The sequence below is a fragment of the Elaeis guineensis genome, chromosome 3 (genome assembly GCF_000442705.2).
Source record: "Elaeis guineensis isolate ETL-2024a chromosome 3, EG11, whole genome shotgun sequence".
In the NCBI taxonomy this organism is placed as follows: domain Eukaryota; kingdom Viridiplantae; phylum Streptophyta; class Magnoliopsida; order Arecales; family Arecaceae; genus Elaeis; species Elaeis guineensis.
Genome location: NC_025995.2, coordinates 115,605,732 through 115,627,445, shown reverse-complemented (window position 1 = coordinate 115,627,445; position 21,714 = coordinate 115,605,732). Strand labels below are relative to the sequence as shown.

Below are 21,714 nucleotides of genomic sequence, written 5' to 3'. Positions count from 1 at the left end.
ATTTTCCAAGTTATATTTTTAACTTTTTAATTGTCTAATTTTGTTATGCATGAAAGCAAATTTTTTTTATTATTTTAATATTCCTGATGATTACAGACCATTTTTGAAAATGAAGTTTACATCAACATAATCAAGATATTTCTTATATTATTGTATAATTCTTTATGTTATTTAATATTTATTCCTTAGTTATATTTTTAAACTTTGTTATATTGTGTAATTTTGTTATATCTGCAAGCAAAAAAAAGTTATTTTTTATCAATAACCAGAATTTTTTTTCCTAATTGGGTTTTCTAAGAAGGTTTCTACATTTTGCTTAGGCTTCAAATTATTCTTTCACTCCTTTGCTCCATGTGAAATTAGCTGTTGCTTAGGCTTTAAATAATGCCCCTCCAACACATCTGCACAGCATGCAAAAAAAAAAAAGAAAAAAAGAAAAAAAGAAAAAGGTCTTATATCATTTTTGAGATAAGAAGGATTAGAGTTAAGAAAATTCATCCTATGTCATCCAAAATAAATATATACAAAGTAAAATATATAAGAATAAATTAGTAAAAACTCTTCGTTTAAGTTTAAACTTAAAAATAGCTCTCCAGTAAAGTTTCACTTAAAAGTAGCTCTCCAATTGATATAAATAACCAAATTACCCCTGTAGTTATAAATCAATACTAAAACAACACTGTGATATTAAAAAATAGTACTATCTTATCATAAAGTAATACTACTTTAGTATAAAATAATACTGTCTTATTATGATGTAAGGATATTACAAAACAATACTTCTTTATTATAATACAGTACTGCCTTATTATAAAACAGTACTGTCTTATTATAATATAATACTATTATAAAACGGTACTGTCTTATTATAATATAATACTATTATAAAACAGTACTGCCATTTTATAAAACAATACTGCGATATTAGAAAACAGTACTATCTTATTATAAATCAATACTATATTACGTATTATAAAATAATACTGTGATATTAGAAGATAGTACTATCTTATTATAAATCAGTACTGCATTATTATAAAATAATATTATCTTATTGTATAACCGTACAAAGATATAACGGTTATTTTAGTTAGAAATGGAGAGTTGCTTTTAATTTATATTTAGAATGGAGAGCTATTTTTAATTTAAACTCAAGTGAGGAGCTGCTTTTAATTTGAAACATAAAATGAAGATTTTTATGTAATTTACTAAATATATAATTATATAAATAAAATAAATCAAGATAATTTTTTTTTAAAAAAATATAGAATTTGATGGTAAAAAAGTGAGATATTGTCCGTTTTGACTTATGGCTTGCAGTTTCAAAGTTTGTATGGATCGTTTTGAGCCTTATGCCGTATTCTATATAAATCATATCTTTTTTTGACTCATAGCTAATACAGGCTAAAATTACACTCCTTCGGCAACAAATTTTTTATTGTATCAATATTTATTTAGAGACATTGAAGATTGGACAAGGAGATGTCGGAAATCCCCATGCTTTTTCTACTTTAACAAAATTTTAAATTGATATTGTTATCATCGTTCTCATCTCCTCTGAATCTCCATGATTGGCCACATCGATAGAATCACTCACGCATCCTCCGGACACACTTCAGCCGAATGTGTTGTGTGGGCCCATCTCTCTTTGGACGGTGTCGAATGAACCCTTTACCACGTGGCGACGTCTCGGACGGACGCGGCACGTATGGATCAATTAAAAAAAAAAACCTAACTTAAATCCTATAAAAAGGAGGGTTTGGGCCAATAAAGAATAACGTAGCTAGCTTGGACAAAATAACAAGGATCGGGGTCGTTTCTTTCGCGCGAAAGAAGAAATCACCTTCCTTCGTTGGATCATCCACTGGTCGCTTTGAGATCCGTGCTAGCGGCAAATGCCCGGTAAGAAACTCATGCGTGTTCCACGAATTCTCTCTCCAGTTTTTTAATTTTTTTTTCCGTTAAATCAGAAGTGGATCGGATCGGAAATGATCTCATCTCAAATTCAAATTCCTTCTCAATCTTTATCCATCCAACCGTAAACGAGAGCCGACCTCTTCTTCAAAACCCGCACTAAAGAAGCCTCGTCTGCGTTCTTCTACCCCGGTTTCTTGGTTTCCCATGGCCCACGCCCTTCGGCTCCGATACGAGCCCGTTTCGCTGCCTTTGGGCCGGCACCGTCCCATTCCAAATACGCGATGCCCCGCTTTCCTTCGCCCTGTCTCCCTCCGAAACTGCTTTCTTGGCGTCAAGCTCCGTTCCTCCGAACGGACCGTCCATCCATGGCGCTCCGACGGCCCCGGTCGCTTTCCGAAGCTGAGGGCCTCGTCTCCCTCCATGTCGTTATCCCTGGTGCCCGACAAGCACCTCGGCCTCTACGACCCGTCCTTCGACAAAGATTCTTGCGGCGTTGGCTTCGGCGCCGAGCTGTCCGGCGAGAGTAACCGGAGAACGGTGAGTCGTTGACAGAGCCTTTGGAGATTCTGGCAGAGTTGTCGATCGCAAAGATTGGATATTGAGGGGTTATTTTTTCGTTTTGAAGGTCACGGATGCGTTGGAGATGTTGGTCCGGATGTCGCATCGCGGCGCGTGCGGCTGCGAGACGAACACCGGTGATGGGGCCGGCATCCTTGTCGCGCTTCCGCATGGGTTCTTCCAGGAGGTATGTGCGCCCAAATTTGGTTTCAAAGGGTCCTTGTCTTGTTGGGGATGTGATGCCATTTTTTAGCTTTTTTGACTCTGTTTCTTTCTGTGTATCTCTTTTTCATAGCTGGTGGATGTATCTGTTAGTCTACTTTGTTTTTTGTGTTGTCAATATTGATTCTTTCTCTCCCCCTGTGTTCTTTTTCAATTTTAAGGTCGCCAAGGATATCGGGTTTGAATTGCTACCAGCGGGGGAGTATGCGGTTGGCATGTTCTTCTTGCCACAAGATGAATGCCGGCGCAAAAAGGCGAAATATGAGTTCACTAAGGTAATCTCGGAATTAAAATTACAGTTACAGTAGGATGGAGTGGTTTTAGTTAATTAATATGGCTTTTACTGATGCTTTTGTTATGCAATCAAGCATAATCAAGAGAAGTTTTATCCGGATTCTCTCTTCTGCACAAAACTTTTCATATCACGTATTCGCAAGAATGTAATTGTTTGCTGTAATGCTGTATTAATGGGCAATGTTAGGTGCCACTTATCTGTCATTACTTGCCATCGCAATTTTTCTGTTAATTTATATAAATTCATGCCCGTTTTCTCAGCTCAGTTTATTTAAAAAGTTCCGGCTGTTTAAACTGTTACTATTTCCATTTTCTGATGGGGAGTACCTATTATCATAATTGTTAATATAATGTGGAAATCAATCTGCCAATATGTAGAATGATTGATTCTCATTTTTTTTCCCTTTGGATAGCCAAAATTTGGAAGCTACCCATGATGAACTGTTTGGAAGCAATGGGTACGAAGAAAACTGTTACTTCATATGCATCCAGAAAACACAAATAAAGAGATTTTGTTACTTGTTACCAAAAAAAATTGGTTTTGTTGCTTCTTAATGGTTACCATAGGTTCTGTTCGACATCACTTTCAGCTTTTTTAGTTTTCATGAAATTCAAAACCAGTTTCTTTTTCTTTTTTTTTTCCCTGAAAATTGAAATTCAAAGCTTGTTTGGTAATCATTTGAGTTGTGGTGATGTTGGTGGCCATGGCCGGCAGGCAGCAATAGATGGCAGTGGGGCTAGTGGAGGTGGCAGTGGCGATAGACGTAGTGATAATGGTTATGAATAGTGTCCATTTCGAAAAAAGTGAAAGCTACATTGGAGGTTTTTCACTATTTTCAGAAATTTTGGAAAGCATTTTTAAAAAATCAAAAAATAAAATACTTAACTAAACAAGTTTCCAACCTCAGTTTCTAGAAACAAAAATCAAAAATTGGAAAATGACATATGTGGAATAGGTCCTTAGCTTTTGAAAGTATTGTTTTGTCATGTTGGGGGGCTAATAATTTTCCTTTTATACAAAAGCCCTATTTGGGATTGTTGTTTGTAATAGAGCTTTTGGGGGGTAGAGCTTTAAAAATGTCATTTGTACTAAATATGTTTTTAAAGCATTGTAAAACTTTAACATGTGTTTGATAACTAAATTGAGAAATTTTTTTTGGTATGACAAAATGATAATAAAGAACATTATTCGATTAAGTGTAATACAATATTATAATATTGCATATTATTACATACTAAAATATTACTACAAAATATATTATTTTTATAATATAATATATTATGATATAATAATGTAATATAATATAATATAATATTATTATAATATAGTATTATATAATATTTGTATACTGATGCATATTAATATAATATGATATGATATAACATAATATAATATAGTAATGTCCTATTATACTATATAATATTATTACAATGTGACATAATGTGATATAATATTATTGTGATATAATATACTATAATATTATATTGTATAGTATGATAATATGTGATATGATATAATATAATATAATATATTTATAGTATAATAATATAATATGATATATTTATAGTATAGTAATATAATATGATATGATATAATGTAATAGAATATCATATCGAGTATATATTTGTTCATAGGCATTTTGGTCATCACGAAAATTTCATGAAAACCAAAACAGCTTTCCGACATTTGTCAGAAAGCAAGTTTGAGGAGAAGCTCCAAAATGGAGTTTCTCTTAAGCAGACATTTTCATTTTCTCGCAAAATCAAAGTAGTTTCCTAATTTTTTATGAAACACTACTTATACCATCTAAAAATATTTTTGGAGGGCTAGAAAGTTCTCTTTGGCTCCCCAGAAGCTTTGCGAAATAGGGCCTAAATCTAGCTTATACATGATTCGCAAGAATTAGATGTGCCAAAATATATGCCTCTACATGTGGAATGCATACGATTAGTGTTTTTTTTAAACCCTTATCTTGAATTGTTTATTGATATTTGGGAGGTCCTGAATGCATAAGTTTGTCTAAGAAGGTGGGAATGGTGAAGTTCTTGGAGGTTTAGGGTCAATAAACTAGTCAAACCAGAACAAAGTATCAGCATGTGCCAAGCTCATTATTTCTGTCATCTTGAACAGAGATAATAAGAAGATATTTTAGATGTTTCCCATCATAGTTAATTTGAATGGGAGAGCTTGTAAATTCTGCCAAGATTTATAGGCAGAATCTTTAGAAGGGAACAATAATTTTTCTTTGCGTCCAGCACCAGGCTCAATATTTTTAGTTCTGAAAATTACATGCATTATCTTCATCAGTGGATTAGCTATACCATGCACACCAAGACTTTCTGTGGGACTAATCTTGATCTGTTACATATCGTGATAATATCTTTTTTATTATTTTTTTTCTTCTCAAAGAAGGTCATGTCTTTGGTTTTGATGAGTCTCCTCTTGCACTGCTGTATCCAAAATAATTCTTCCTTTTAGTTCCTTTGATCCTCCTAAGAAATATGTGTTCCAATGTTGTTTTGAGATATAGGTTGCAGAGTCCTTGGGGCACGTCATTGTTGGGTGGCGCTCTGTGCCAACTGATAATACAAGTTTGGGAAATACTGCTTGTCAAACTGAACCTGTCATTGAACAAGTGTTCCTGACATCAAGTCCAGGATCAAGAGCTGATTTTGAGCAACAGGGCCTATATTTGCTATAAAATGTCTTAGCTCAATTTGGAAGATGTTGATATTCACAATTCGTTGTTTTAGTTATGTGGTGGATTGTTTTAGTTATGTGGTGGATTTTATGTCACTTGTTCAGATGTACATATTACGGAGAGCTTCTGTGGCTGCTATTCGAGATGCTTTAGACCTGCAACACAGGGAAGTGGGAGACTTCTATATGTGCTCTCTGTCTTCAAGGTCCTCATTTGCTTTGGTTTGTGTTCTCTTTTTTTCTTTTTCCTTTTTGTTCTTTTGTTTAAGTTAAAGACCCTTGGTTTTGGAGAAGTTTGCCTTGGATCGGAACCATGGGCAAAATAGGTTCTATGGCTGACTGACCTAAAATGGAGAAGGCCTCTTCTATATATTTTTGTTGCTTTTGCCATTTAGTAAACTGTTGCTTTTGTTTCATCTTAATTGCTTATAAATTTACTTGTCTGGCAGGACGATAGTATACAAAGGTCAACTGAAGCCTGATCAGTTGAACGACCACTACTATGCAGATCTTGGCAATGAAAAGTTTACAAGCTACATGGCCCTGGTAAATATATGTACATTTCTTCTTATGCACGATCTCTTCACTACACAGCAAGCTGCATGGGAAGTGGAAATTCTCTACCAATGGAACAGATTTGAAATGTCTGTGATGCTAAGGCTGTAGCTTCAAATTCTTTTTTCGCTCTTGCGGTGGTATCAACTACTATTTAAATTTGAATTTTTGGTGACTTTGGCACGTGAAAATAGTTGACAGTTAATACATAGAAAACTGTTGCACAGAATCTTGATGAAGTGGTTCCTATCTTCAGTTCACCGAGGATGAAACTTCCAATTTGGAGGTGGAAAGGAAATGATTTTTGGTCATGGTAGGTTAGGGTTTCCATATTGCTTTGTATTTGGCACCACAGATAAGGAAAACTATAATACTTGGTCAGTGACTTTATGTATAGATTCTTAGATTCTTAGATAAATTATGTATTTCCAAGAGAGCAAAACCCGAACAAATATGTGGGTAAAATACCCAAGTTATGATATTCACTTCCAGGTTCATTCTCGATTCTCTACAAACACCTTTCCTAGCTGGGATCGTGCTCAACCCATGCGTGTTCTTGGTCACAATGGAGAGATCAACACGCTGCGAGGAAATATTAATTGGTATAGTTTCAAAGACTTAGTAGATCATTTTGTGGCGAGCATAACTATTTACTTTTCTTATAATCTAATAAATAGGAATTCATTGCTATTCTCTTTGCCACATCAGGATGAAGGCTCGTGAGGGTCTGTTAAAGTGCCAGAAGCTGGGATCATCAAAAGATGAGATCAAGATGCTTCTACCCATTATTGATTCTGATTCATCAGATTCAGGTAGTGTAGTTCCTTATCCATGCACATGTAAGCTACTTGTGTTTGCTTCTTGTGAAATGCCACAATACATTTACTATATATACATATATATAAACATACATATATCATATCCTCTATCATGGCATGTCTATATGGTTACATTTTTAGTTTTCACTTGTGCACACTTCTTTGCATAATTCAAGCATGTGCTCACAATTAAACATATACAAAAGCCTACAGATGCCTTAATTTTGTAGGGTTTTGGTCACTCTTTTAGGAGCATTTGATGTTGTCCCTGAGCTTTTAGTTCGAGCTGGTAGAACCTTGCCAGAAGCAGTAATGATGATGATTCCAGAGGCTTGGCAGAATGACAAAAACATGGATGCTGATAGAAGGGCATTTTATGAATATTTTTCAGCACTTATGGAGCCATGGGATGGACCTGCTTTAATATCATGTGTGTTTGTGTTACTGGCACTGTTTTAATATCTTCACAACTGTGCATTTGACATGATGATATTAATACTCTCTGTTTTGAAAAATTTACACCCAGTTACTGATGGTCGATACCTTGGAGCAACATTGGACCGTTATGGGTTGCGGCCAGGTCGCTTCTACATCACACATAGTGGGCGGGTTATCATGGCCAGTGAAGTTGGTGTTGTTAAGGTTCCTCCTCAAGATGTGGCTAGGAAAGGAAGGCTTAACCCTGGAATGATGTTCCTGGTTGATTTTGAAAACCATACTGTTGTCAGTGATAAAGATTTGAAGAAGCAATACTCACAAGCAAGGCCATATGCTGACTGGCTTAAGAGACAGAAGATACGCCGAGAAGATATTGTCAATTCTGTGCCTGAAACAGATAGAATCCCTCCAAGCATATCTGGAACAATTCCAGTAAGTCCAACATTGTAATATCGACTTGATTAATATGAAGTTCATGTCTTGGTAAAAACTAAAAAGGAATTTCTGAGATTACTTGACTTAATTTATCATATCTTATTTTAGGCAGATAAAGATGATGGTAGCTTTCAAAACCTGGGGATCCGAGGCCTCTTAGCTCCACTTAAGGCCTTTGGGTAATTGCTTATTTTTCCTTTCGCTTTTTTTCTGAAAACATGCATTCCATATTTACCTGTTACTTTCTGATCTGCAGTTATACAGTTGAAGCATTGGAGATGATGTTGTTGCCGATGGCAAAAGATGCCATCGAAGCTCTTGGGTCAATGGGGAATGATTCTCCATTGGCTGTGATGTCAGACAAAGATAAACTCACATTTGAGTATTTTAAACAGATGTTTGCTCAAGTAACAAACCCACCGATTGATCCAATTCGTGAGAAAATCGTGACATCTATGGAGTGAGTGCATGGTTGGTCCGGAAGGGGATCTGACTGAGACCACTGAAGAGAAGTGTCACCGCCTCACACTAAATGGCCTTCTTCTCTCCATTGATGAAATGGAAGCCATCAAAAAGATGAACTACAGGGGTTGGCGTAGCAAAGTTCTTGACATCACCTATCCTAAAAACTGTGGGCAGGAGGGTTTGGAAGAGACTTTAAATCGAATATGTTCTGAAGCTCGTGGTGCCATCGATGAAGGCTATACAATCCTGGTACTGTCTGATAGAGGTGAGAAATTTACCAGATTCTTTAAATATCAGACAAGATGGTCCATCTACTGTGCAGGTGTCTGTTATGTATCTGGGTATCATGCTTCCTTATAGTTTGAGACAAGGTCTGCAAACAGGTACTTCGGTACATATGGTTGGTACAGTATAGTCACCTCCTGCCAAGACAGGCTTTCAACACTTTTATTCTCATTCCTAGCTATGGTACCATCCGGAATCAGGTGGTACAGGGAAGTTCCACTTGGTTTGGACCATACGAACAGGTTTGACTCATACACCAAGCTGTACTTCAGTACCATACCAGTATCTTACTGGTATGGTTTGTCAGTGCAGCAGACCTTGGTCCAAGCATACTGTTGGTCATATTTTAACCACTATCATATCCTCTTCATCCTTTCAAGATAAAGTAAGATGTGTTAAACTGTTTCTTTTGACTTCTAATCTTAGTTTTGTTATTGCTTCTTTTTATATCCCCAAGTGTTTATCTGATCCCTACTAGTTTGTTCATCTAAATGCTTGTCATGCCAATAATAACAGTTTATACTCTATAGTAAGAGCTTACAAAGTTATTGTATTGATTGACTGTAAGCCTGTTGCTCTTTTCATCATATAGGTTTCTCAGCAAAGCGTGTTGCAGTAAGTTCCCTGCTGGCAGTTGGTGCTGTTCATCAGTACTTAGTTTCAATGCATGAACGCATACGAATTGGATTGGTGTTGGAATCTGCTGAGCCTCGTGAAGTACATCATTTCTGTACGTTGGTTGGATATGGTGCTGATGGTATATGCCCATATTTGGCCATAGAAGCTATTTGGCATTTGCAAATTGATGGGAAGATCCCTCCTAAAAGAAATGGTAGGTTTCATTCACGAGATGGTCTTGTCAAGCAATACTTCAAAGCGAGCCACCATGGAATAATGAAAGTTCTTGCAAAGATGGGGGTATCAACCCTAGCTTCTTACAAGGGTGCTCAGATTTTCGAAGCTCTGGGCCTTTCTTCTGAGGTGATACAGAAGTGTTTTAATGGCACGCCAAGCAGAGTCGTGGGTGTGACATTTAAAATGCTTGCTCAGGATGCACTACGCCTTCATGACTTGGCATTTCCAAGCAGGGTGTTGCAAACTGGAAGTGCTGAGGCTGTGGCACTGCCTAATCCTGGGGACTATCATTGGAGAAAAGGCGGTGAAGTGCACCTCAATGATCCTCTTTCTACTGCGAAACTGCAAGAAGCAGCCAGGACAAACAGCGAGGCAGCATATAAAGAATATTCCAAGCGTATACAGGAGCTCAATAAGAAATGCAATTTGAGGGGTGTGTTGAAGTTCAAAGATAGTGGGGCAAAGATCCCTCTGGATGAAGTGGAACCTGCCAGTGAGATTGTGAAACGCTTCTGCACTGGAGCCATGAGTTATGGATCAATATCGTTGGAAGCACATGAGACCGTTGGAAGCACATGAGACCGTTGGAAGCACATTGCAATGAATGGGATTGGAGGAAAATCTAATACTGGTATGATCCTATTTTGCAAGCAAAAATAATATCTTATTATGCCGTATTCTTTATCTTATCTAGCAAATTCTTTGAAGCTTGAAAACCATCACCTATTCATGTTTGCAAATAGTTTTCTTTTTTCTTTTTTCTTTTGCTTACATTATACCTAACATATGTACTTTATGCTCTATTGGAAACCAAATTACTGTGGTATTTCTATGAGTCCATTAGCATGTCTGGAAGGCTAAAGTTATGTTGCGGAGCACTCCGATGACTGGGTTTGGAGACCGGATGAGAATTATCCACTGCCCTACGGGATTTTGTGTATCTTGATCTCTTCTGGATTGCTCTCGCACCAGACTGGTATGACCGCCCGTTTGTACTCAAAAAAAAAAAAAAGAAAAAAAACTAAAGCTCATACCAACTCCCATGAACAACTCGGGAGATCGGTTTGTCTTTTATATATTAGAAAGACACGAGAATTCAATATCAATGTTTCTCTTTGAGGGTGAAGAGCCATATGACTGGGTAGTGGTTCCCCTACAGATGGCAGCTTCGGGGTGTGCAAGCCATGGCTTTTGAGGTTTGGTGTTAGTTTAGATTGCTCAAGTATGTTTAGGCTTGGAATCGAGCAATCCAAATTTTTTATAAATCTTTTAAAACAATAATCCATGTTAAAGCCTGGAAAACCTTGTTTGAATCAATCATATCATTATATTAGGTTTTCTTTAGTTCTTGCCATTTTCTTGGATGATAACCAATGAAATTACCTCAAGCTACTAGAAGGACCTGTTTTTTTTTTTGACTACCTTACAAACATTATTGCTGATGTATACTTGATGTTTTCTTAGATACCTTAGTCCCCTTGTGGTCCACAATGCTTGTTGCATATAACAAAATCTTCATCAATCAAGTTTAACTACATGAAATGGTACCATTTCAATGGTTTTTGTGTTTTTGACTATAACAACCTAGGATCTTACTCTTATTTGTGTTGCTTGGCCCTATATAAATATCTAAGATCTTCTCAATAAATATCTGATGTGGGACTAAACACACACTCGCACGTTTTTACATAGCCCTCTTGTTTAAGCCCTGGCATCCTTGTCAAGTTAAAAGTCCAAATTCAGATAAATCAATTCATAAACGTCACGACCATCACATAGTTAGCCTCAATGAACCCGTGCTGTAGTATCCCCTAGTCCACATAGATTATAAACATTCAAAAAGACTATCTGAAGGTATTATTTGGGTTCTTTGGCCCTATATAGGTACCCAAAATCTTTCTAGCAAAAATACCCAATGTAGGACTAAACGCACATCTGCATCTGGATTCTCACATTGATTGTCAAGGTATGTTTTTTAAGATTTCAATTTTTACTTATTTATATATTTATTTCCGTGCAACCATAATGAAGGTGAGGGAGGAGAGCAGCCTTCACTTACGGTGCCTCTTCCTGATAGTTCAGTGAATCCAAAGAGGAGTGCAATCAAGCAAGTTGCAAGTGGACGATTTGGAGTTTCCATCTTTTATCTTACTAATGCTACCGAACTCCAGATAAAGATGGCCCAGGTAATTGTTAGAAATTAAAAATCTCCTATAGTGACATCTTAGTCATACTTCTTATGTTGGGGCATCAGGTACTTTTTACTTCCCTATATTTCTTTGAGAACAGCGGCTTGTTTATAAATTTATATGACGTCAAATGAACAGATCCTGCCGGGTCTACAAAGCACCTATGTGTGTCTTTGTATCTTTAATTGATGCTTCCGTTTTGACATTTGGTGAGACTATGTATAACCGGTGCTTGATTTTTTTTGTTTGAGGTGTTATGTTTGACACGTTCCCATCCTTGCTTCTCAGGGGGCCAAGCCAGGTGAAGGCGGTGAACTTCCAGGCCATAAGGTTACTGGTGACATTGCAACCACCCGGCATTCTACAGCTGGTGTAGGACTCATCAGCCCTCCTCCGCACCATGATATATATTCTATTGAGGCATTAAACAACTAATTTATGATCTCAAGGTATATAATCTTTTTTTTTTTTTCCGTTTTCCTGCATGTTTATCCTCTTTCCCTATTGATTTGCCATTTCACACATTTTCTTGATTTTACTTTAAACTTCTGTCTTTGTTGCTCAATAGTGTTTTAGTTACTTTACATTCCAAAAAGTTAATGCAAGAAGAAAACAGGGTTTATAAACAAGGTTTGGGCATCTAGCCTTTTCGTTCTATCAGATATGCAATTCTTATAAATTCTACTGCATTTTGTTGTAGAACTCTAACCCAGTAGCTCGAGTAAGCGTTAAACTGGTCTCTGAAGCTGGTGTTGGAGTGACAGCCAGTGGGGTTGTAAAAGGGGGTGCGGATCATGTTCTGATCTCAGGTCATGATGGAGGGACTGGAGCATCCGGCTGGACTTGGCATTAAGAACGCGGGGCTTCCTTGGGAGCTAGGTTTGGCAGAGACACATCAAACTCTGGTGGCAAATGACCTGCGTGGCCGAACTATTCTTCAGACTGACGGACAGTTAAAAATTGGAAGAGATGTTGCAATTGCTGCTCTACTTGGTGCTGAAGAGTTCGGTTTCAGCACGGCCCCTCTCATTACCCTGGGTTGCATCATGATGCGGAAGTGCCATATGAACACCTGCCCAGTGGGCATTGCCACTCAAGATCCTGTTCTTCGTGAAAAATTTGCTGGAGAACCTGAACACGTTATAAGCTTTTTCTTCATGCTGGCAGAAGAGGTGCGTGAGATCATGTCTCATCTGGGATTTAGAACAGTCAATGAGATGGTTGGCCGTGCAGATATGTTAGAAGTTGATGAAGAAGTTGTTGAGGATAATGAGAAACTGGAGAGTATTGACTTGTCATTACTACTCAAGCCTGCATCTGATATTCATGCAGGAGCTGCTCAGTATGGCAGCCAGAAGCAGGATCATGGCTTGGACATGGTTTTAGACCAGACACTAATCACTTCATCGAGTCACTGATTCACAATATCAATCGTGCTGTTGGCACCATGCTGAGTCATGAAGTTACTAAGAGATATCATATAAACGGGCTGCCTTCAGATACAATACACGTTAAGCTAAATGGTAGTGCTGGTCAGAGTCTAGGGGCTTTTCTATGCCCTGGGATTACCCTTGAGCTTGAAGGTGATAGTAATGACTATGTTGGGAAAGGATTATCTGGTGGCAAAATTGTAGTTTATCCTCCAAGAGAAAGCAAGTTTGACCCGGGGGAGAACATTATTATTGGTAATGTTGCCCTATATGGAGCAATAGAGGGAGAGGCATATTTCAATGGAATGGCAGCTGAGAGGTTTTGTGTACGCAATTCAGGCGCTCGAGCAGTTGTAGAAGGTGTAGGCGATCATGGGTGTGAGTACATGACAGGTGGTATTGTTGTTGTACTCGGAAGAACTGGGAGGAATTTTGCTGCTGGTATGAGTGGTGGAATTGCTTATGTTCTTGATGTTGATAACAAATTTCAAACTAGATGCAATTCTGAGTTGGTAGATCTGGACAAAGTTGAAGAGGAAGAGGATGTTACAACATTAAAAATGATGATACAACAACATCAACATCACACTAACAGTGTGTTAGCCAGAGAAGTACTCTCTAATTTTGACAATCTTCTTCCGAAATTTGTGAAAGTATTTCCTCGAGATTATAAGAGAGCTCTTCAGAGTCTGATGGCAGAGAAAGCTGCCAGCGAAGCTAAGGAGCAAGAAGAAGTGGAGTTGATGGAGAAGGATGCATTTGAAGAACCCAAGAAGCTGGCAGCTGCATCAGTAAATGGGACAGAAACTATGGTAATTCATTGTCTTGCCATAAGTTCTTCATGTAAGCTCATTGGCTTTCCTGAATGAAAATTTTAACTTCAGTTTGTAGCTCACCATCATCATCTGGCAGAATTTGTCTTATTCTAGATCAGTTTTTTTTTCCCTTATGGAGGGTCAGCATAAGTTGTTCATTATTCTAAATTCATATATGTTCAATATGCTTCCAATTCATAGATAGCTTTGGAAATTCCAAGAAAGCCCTTTTCAGCTATTTTCGCAAATAAGACTTTTTTTCTAAAGCTTGAGTATCCTAGTATTCATTCTGATTCTCTCTTTGTTGATCCAAATTACAAGACGTATTAACTGTATATGAGACCTGAATCTAGTATGTTTCTTGCTTTTATTTGTAGCTGACCTCAACTTGTTTGGGCATAATGCATAGTTTTGAAATTTGCGACTCAAATTGATAGCTAAAACTAATCTTTTCATTTGTAGACAGTTCCAGATTCAAAGAGGCCAACTCAAGTTGATGATGCTGTTAAGCATCGAGGATTTCTTGCTTAGAGCGGGAGAGCATTTCATACAGGGATCCTAATGTGAGAAGTAATGACTGGAAAGAAGTTGCTGTGGAATCAAAGCCTGGGCCATTATTAAAAACACAATCTGCCCGTTGCATGGATTGTGGAACTCCTTTCTGCCATCAGGTAGCTATTATATACCAAAACAGGTTTTTGATCTAGTATAATCTTTGTCATTTCTGCTCAAATATCACTTCCTGTAATCTGTTTCATGGAGAATAAAATGTGTTTATTCCACAGTTAGTGTGATATAATAATGATGCTGAGTTTTGTAAACGCTACTATGCATATAAATAAATGTGCATATCACTTTTGTACTATTGGTATAGTGATCAATTTAATATTGGTTCTTCATAATCTATTTGAGACAGCTATTTTCAGAAAAACAAATTAGTACATGAAGAGTAGACAAAGTGTATACAAGTGCCATATGGACAGCACAGAGTGAGCAACAATGATGACGATGAGTAAAACAGCTTCATTTCTCTGTTATTTCACAGGTTTAGTATCTGACTCCTGCAGGTTTTATGTAAGGCTCCTCGAGGATAAAGTGACCTACAACCTATATCAATTAGAATGAGGATCCAAGAACGGCAGATTGTGAGAGGCCTAGGAAAACTTGTTTTCCCTCGGAGACTGTTAGATGGACTTGGGTTTGTGTGTAGGATGGTGCATGTCCAAGCATTGTGTCCTTTTAAAATCTAAGAGTTTCATCTCATGGAACTATATCCAAGTGTCAAACTGATTTTGGTTTTTGGATTTGCAGATATTTTAGCCTAAATTGAAGAGCATACATAACATAACTTAGAAGATTGGGTTGCAACTATTGACCGTTACGTCTAATAAGTTTGATGTTTTTACTACTCCTGCCCTGATGTTGATTTGATCTTGAAGGATTTAAGTAATCGATAATCAGCAAATTGAAAATAAGAGCCAAAGTTTGCAATCTTATAGAAGTTTACCATGCTGGTCTGGTACTGATTTGGTACAGTGCTGTACCCTATTGTATCACCAAACTGTACCATATCCATACTCAGTATGCAGAAGTGTCCCTGTATGGTACCAGTTCACTATGTTTTTCTTTTTTCTTTTTTTTTTTTTTTTTTTCAATCTTTTGGTTGTTATGGTTATTTTAAGGTTTAGGGATTTTGGAAATGTGATGTTAAGACTGTTTGAATGTTATTATATTTCATATTGGTCCCAGAATATGATTGCTTGATGGATGTAATTGTAATAAATAAAATAGAGAATACATAATTTTTGACTTGGAAAGTATATATCAAATAGATTGATCTACGAAATACATACTGAAATCTAGTCCATGGTGCAGTGTCTGTGCGATACATAGATGTCAGGATCTTATTCGTAGTCTAGAACTTGGACTCGACTCCAATCTAGATACTATGCCTACCCTTGTATACGATGATCTGGTACTCCTGGATAGCCACCTAAATATTGATCTTCCATCTGTTACCAGGCTGGCCATCCCACTAGAGGGATCTAACTCATAATCTGGTTGAGGTTGTGGAGGGTAGTAGCCATTTAATAAGACATTTTAGATAAAATATATGCATGCAAGCCGTCTGCTGGCTATGCAAAATAAGATCTGGTGTACAGTGAGGATCCAGAGAACATGCTCTGCGACCTATATCATCAACTGCAGCAGTGTCTAATCCTGAACCATCTCGAGTGGCTCATCTCCTGAATGCTATCATATGCTAGTGGGCTTTACATTTTGCATCCCGGTCTGCATCCTGTATGGCATGAGTGAAACAAAATTGGCTGGTGGATGGACTCAGGCCATATGGTTACGAGTCGTATGCGCTCCTGCCATGTCTACAACAACCTCCCTAGCTGCCAAGTACATCATCACTCTGATTGTCATCAGCACTGTTGCATGTATCATGAGGTGATCTAGATGATCATCTGGCTCAGTAATCATGAAATTTGAGTGAGCTGGCTCCTCATTAACCCTCTGTAATAGATCTGCAGCTTTCTTTCTTTCTCTTTCTTACTATTTTGATGAATGCTTTCTCTCCTTGGCTGCTCTTGCTTGACTGGCCCAACTGGGTGGGTGGACCAGGCCCACCTGCTGAATGGTCCTACCTCCTTTGCTAGACCGGGTGCCATGGTGACCTCTCCTCAGCAAGTAACTTCCACACCCTCAAACATGCTTCCAAATTTTTAAATTTGGAATATTATTTTATTATTGTTATTTAAAAAATTCATCAAAAAAGTTATGCGATCGATGAAGAATCATGATTTCTTTTTCAATGTGTACATCAGCTGTAGATCGATAGTATATTATGAAATCATACCAACACACAAAATCTTGGCATGATTTTCCTTTATTTCACCATTGCTTGTCTTATCTTAGGCATAAAAAGAACAAATAGATTTTACCCAAAAAAAGGAAAATATATATAAGAATGAAGAGGAGGGAAGGGATTATACCTGATAATGGATAAAGGCTCAAAACTATACAAAATCCCTTCTTTCCTGATTTTCCTAACCTTCCCACCTTTCCCTTCATCCGAGTAAAAAATAAAGGAGAAAGGCATGCCTTATCCTCCCTCTGTGCTCACGGGCCTGGATTCGATTCAGATTGAGTCATACTGACTGAAACAGGGTGGTTTTGCTTGGTTTAGACTATTTTGGACCGAATCCTGAACCAAACTAGCAAACTGATCTAGTTCTGCATTGGTTTGCTCTGAATCAAGTAGTTCAGTTCGGTTTTGCGAACTTTGTTAAGAGTTTTACATTTTTTTGGGGGTTATTAAACAGGCAAAGTAATCTTGCATCATGAAGTTTCCATACCTAAATTAGATGTATGTAACAATCTGACTTTTAACTTAGATGAAAAACTGCTTGTTTTTGTGGAAGGTTTTGCCTTAGATTTAATTATCTTTGTTTTTACCAATCCTGTGTGTGTCTCAAGATTCAGGTTTGTTTTGTCCACAGGCGTACTTTGGGTGCCCTCTTGGGAATAAGATACCAGAGTTTAATGAATTGGTCCATCAGGATAGGTGGCATGAAGCATTGGACCGACTTCTTGAGACCAATAACTTCCCAGAATTCACTGGTCGAGTCTGTCCTGCTCCATGTGAAGGATCTTGTGTGCTTGGCTTCATCGAGAACCCCATCTCTATCAAAAGCATAGAATGCTCCATCATAGACAATGCCTTCAAGGAAAGATGGATGGTGCCTCGTCCTCCCCTTCACAGAACTGGGTATGATATGATTTCTTGTTTTCTTTTGCTGAATCTCTTCATCTAATATATTCTATATTGACATTGCTGGGATGATTAATCCTGCACATCATCATCATCATCATCAATCATACTTTTGGAATATTTTGCTATGAACTTTTGTGCTAATATGTTTGACCTCATGCTCTCGAATTACTTTATATTAATATGAGAAATATTGAGATCAAACTGCTTGTATCGTGCTATCTATTTTTTACAAAAAATGAAAAATGAAATATCTGGAGACAGTTCCATTGTTCCTTCATGGCTTTTATACTTTGTTTTTCATTTAGAAAGAACATGTGAGCCTGAGCTATCATGGTCCACAAACTTGCTACCCTAATTGTTTGAGGCCTTTCAGCGGCCAGATCACACAATACTTGTATAGATAAATGAACACCAGTTCAAGCAAAAAGTTCAGGTGTTAATCAACATCATCTGTCTCATACAAAGTGGCATATACATATCCATATATTTCAGGCTAATATATATCTCTTTATTAACTCTCAGCTGTTTAAGGTTAGATATTTGATGTGTTATATATTTAATATTCAGAATTCAAAATTATTGCCAACTAGCCTTGGTTCAACTGGTTGGAATTCCTCTCTACCTGGAGGAGGTCCAGGCTTGATCTCTGATGATCGCCCTCCCACCATATTTTCCAAAAAAAGAAAAATTCAAATTTTACTAATTATAGAATAAAAGTTCCAATCATTCTTTTAGATGCTAAAATCAATGTCCTTTTGTTATTAGAATATTTTGTATGGATGTGTTATTTCTGACTCATTGCTTTCATGCTGACCGCATCTCTTTTTGCATTGAAGAGGTAATCCATATTGAATCTTGTCACTTTTTCACTGTTATAAGCCTATCACCACTTCTTAAACAGTATTTGTTACTATATTGGACATGGATTGGTAATCTAATATTGCTGCATTAATTTGGTGAGAATTGTGTCCTGGGACAGCTTCAATTTAAGCAGCACAAGTATGTTGGGGTACTGGCTTCATCTTTGTTTGTTGATAGGACTCAAAATCCAGCAAACTTACCTCTGAAACGTTGCCCAATATGGTTGTGCTTGTTTGTGCAGGAAGAGAGTTGCTATTATAGGTAGTGGGCCAGCTGGTTTGGCTGCTGCCGTCCAGCTAAATAAAACGGGACATTTAGTCACTGTTTTTGAGCATCATGACCGTATTGGGGGCTTGATGATGTATGGAGTTCCCAATATGAAGGCCGACAAGATCGACATTGTTCAATGCCGTGTCAATTTAATGCAGCAGGAAGGCATCAATTTTGCGGTGAATGCTCATGTTGGAAAAGATCCCCTGTACTCCCTTGACCTCCTCCAGTCAGAGAATGATGCGATTGTTTTGCCTTGTGGAGCAACAAAACCAAGGTAATGTCAAAGAAGGTTCTAGAATTAAACATTTTAATTAATGATACCTTTTTTGAGAGAACTGATGATGCATTTATCAACTGAACTCTTGTTCTAGTTGTTCTGCATGCAGTTTTAGTGGTGCAAAAATTTGCTCTTAACCCTCAAACTTGTCAGTTCATACTGTATTTAAATAACTCATCATGAGACACTGGTTCATGACAAGTCAGTTGTGTCAAAAGTGTAGATGTTATGCCATGTAAGGTGAAGTTGTTGTAATCAATTTGTGGGAGGTTTGAATCAGTACAAGCACATAGATGTTGTCATTAGTTTGTGTTTTGTGAGCGTCCTTCTCCTCATTATATATTTATTTATATGCACAAGTTAGGTCCTATTTCATATTATATCATCTACATTTTTCTCATGTTCTTTTTTTTCCTCCACCTTGTATGGCTGCTATCCTAGTTTTCCTGATAAATCTCAATTTATGATGTTATAATATAGATCATATAGGATTTTAAGAGGTTTGGCAACTCATCATCATCATCCTCCAGGGATCTGCCTATTCCTGGGCGTGAGCTCTCAGGAATTCATTTTGCAATGGAATTTCTGCATGCGAATACCAAAAGCTTGCTTGATAGCAATCTACAGGATGGTAAATACATATCTGCCAAAGGAAAGAAGGTGGTTGTCATAGGTGGTGGGGATACAGGAACAGACTGCATGGGGACATCCATACGGCATGGTTGTACGGGCATTATCAGTCTAGAACTCCTTCCTCAGCCACCTCGAACAAGAGCTCCAGGCAACTCATGGCCTCAGGTTTAGCTCTAAACCTAAATGAGAAGTTTGCTACTTCCCTGGATTTGACTGCTGGATTTGCTCTTTGTTTTTCTCTTTACCATTTTTGTAACTTAGCTCCAAGAACTAAAGTTTGCTGTGATGAAACTAAATAAGAATTCCACTGTACGCACGAAGTACATATTTCCACTAGAGTTCTGATCCTCCTCAGTTCAACATTGAACTGGAGAGGGCCAGTTGATTAATCATGGCCATCCATGTATTGTGGGATGGCTAGGATTACATGGGGCATACAGGGAACTGGAGAGGATCCAGACTCTGTACTAGGCCATCGTTTCTCACATGTAGCATGTAATGATTTTACTACAATGACGCCAGATACAACTGTATTAACCATTCTACTATTGTTTTTTTATAAATTGAATGTTATTATTAAATTGCAGTGGCCTCACATTTTTCGTATTGATTATGGTCACCACGAAGCAGCTGCCAAGTTTGGAAAAGACCCAAGATTTTATGAAGTCCTGACCAAGAGATTTATAGGAGATGAAAAGGGAAGTGTTAAGGCACTGGAGGTGGTTCATTTGCATTGGGTTAAGGATGCTAGTGGGAGGTTCCAATTCGAGGAAATCAAGGGGTCAGAAGAAATAATTGAAGCTGATCTGGTGCTCTTAGCCGTGGGATTTCTTGGTCCAGAATCCGTGAGTTCTGTTTCCTGAGTTCTTGATCTATGCAGGGAAAAAAAAAATTCTGCATTTGCACATGCACACCCACCCAGCTCTGTTAAAACCAGTTTGTAAATCATCCATGTGGCCATGATGCTAGGAACTAATCAAAGTCCTCAGGTATCAGGGACTTGGTTGTTGTCCACCATAATAAGCATGCAAGTGCTTATTTGCACTACAGAATTGTTCTTCACCACCATCCTTGCTCCTCATTTGTTCCTTATCTCACTACTCATCGTGCGCCACCTAGAAAACCATGTAGAATTCTTGTTAATTAAGGCCCTTTTTCTGTCATTGTACTTATCCTCATTCGGACATCCACATTTTCTGCACTCCCTACATATTTGAACATAAATTTTAACTCCTTGAAATACTCCGCCTCTACTTTGGATTGCTGTTAGATTAGCAGACATATAATACATACTTTCATTACACTGCAAGATTTTAGTAACTCCATTTGCTTATGTACATATACTTGAGGTAAACTTAATTTGACCACAAGGCTCGTGAAGGGTCAGCCAATCATGTTCACTTTATGGTATCATTTTTCTGTGGACTAACTATTCAACCAATATAATATTGTAAACAATTGCAGACCAGCTGGGTTTGGAGAGGGACAGCCGATCCAATTTCAAAGCAGAGTATGGGCGATTCTCTACTAATATTGATGGAGTCTTTGCTGCTGGAGACTGCCGACGTGGCCAATCACTTGCTGTTTGGGCGATCTCTGAGGGCCGGCAAGCAGCATCTCAGGTGGATAAATATTTGATGAAACAAGAGACCACAAACACACAATAGCTGGATAAAGGTGATGTCTGTAGTTTAGTTCCTAGTGTAACATAATTGTCTAGGTTTGGAATTAATTTGTTTCGGGAATTTGCCTCCGTTTAATGTCTTTATTCTTTTGTTATTAGTTTTACTCGTTTAATTTAATTATTTTTATGGGGCTGAATTGTTATATTTGGGCTTAAGAAACAGTGATGGGGATGACAACAGTGATAATAATAATAATAATTAAAATAATAATAATAATCATAATACTA

The 21,714-nt window shown here is 37.6% G+C and overlaps 1 pseudogene; it reads left to right on the top strand.

The window, feature by feature from the left end:
• The first annotated feature begins 2,049 nt into the window (after positions 1-2,049).
• On the top strand, positions 2,050-21,492 carry LOC105041491 (glutamate synthase 1 [NADH], chloroplastic-like; annotated as a pseudogene).
• Positions 21,493-21,714: the final 222 nt, after the last annotated feature.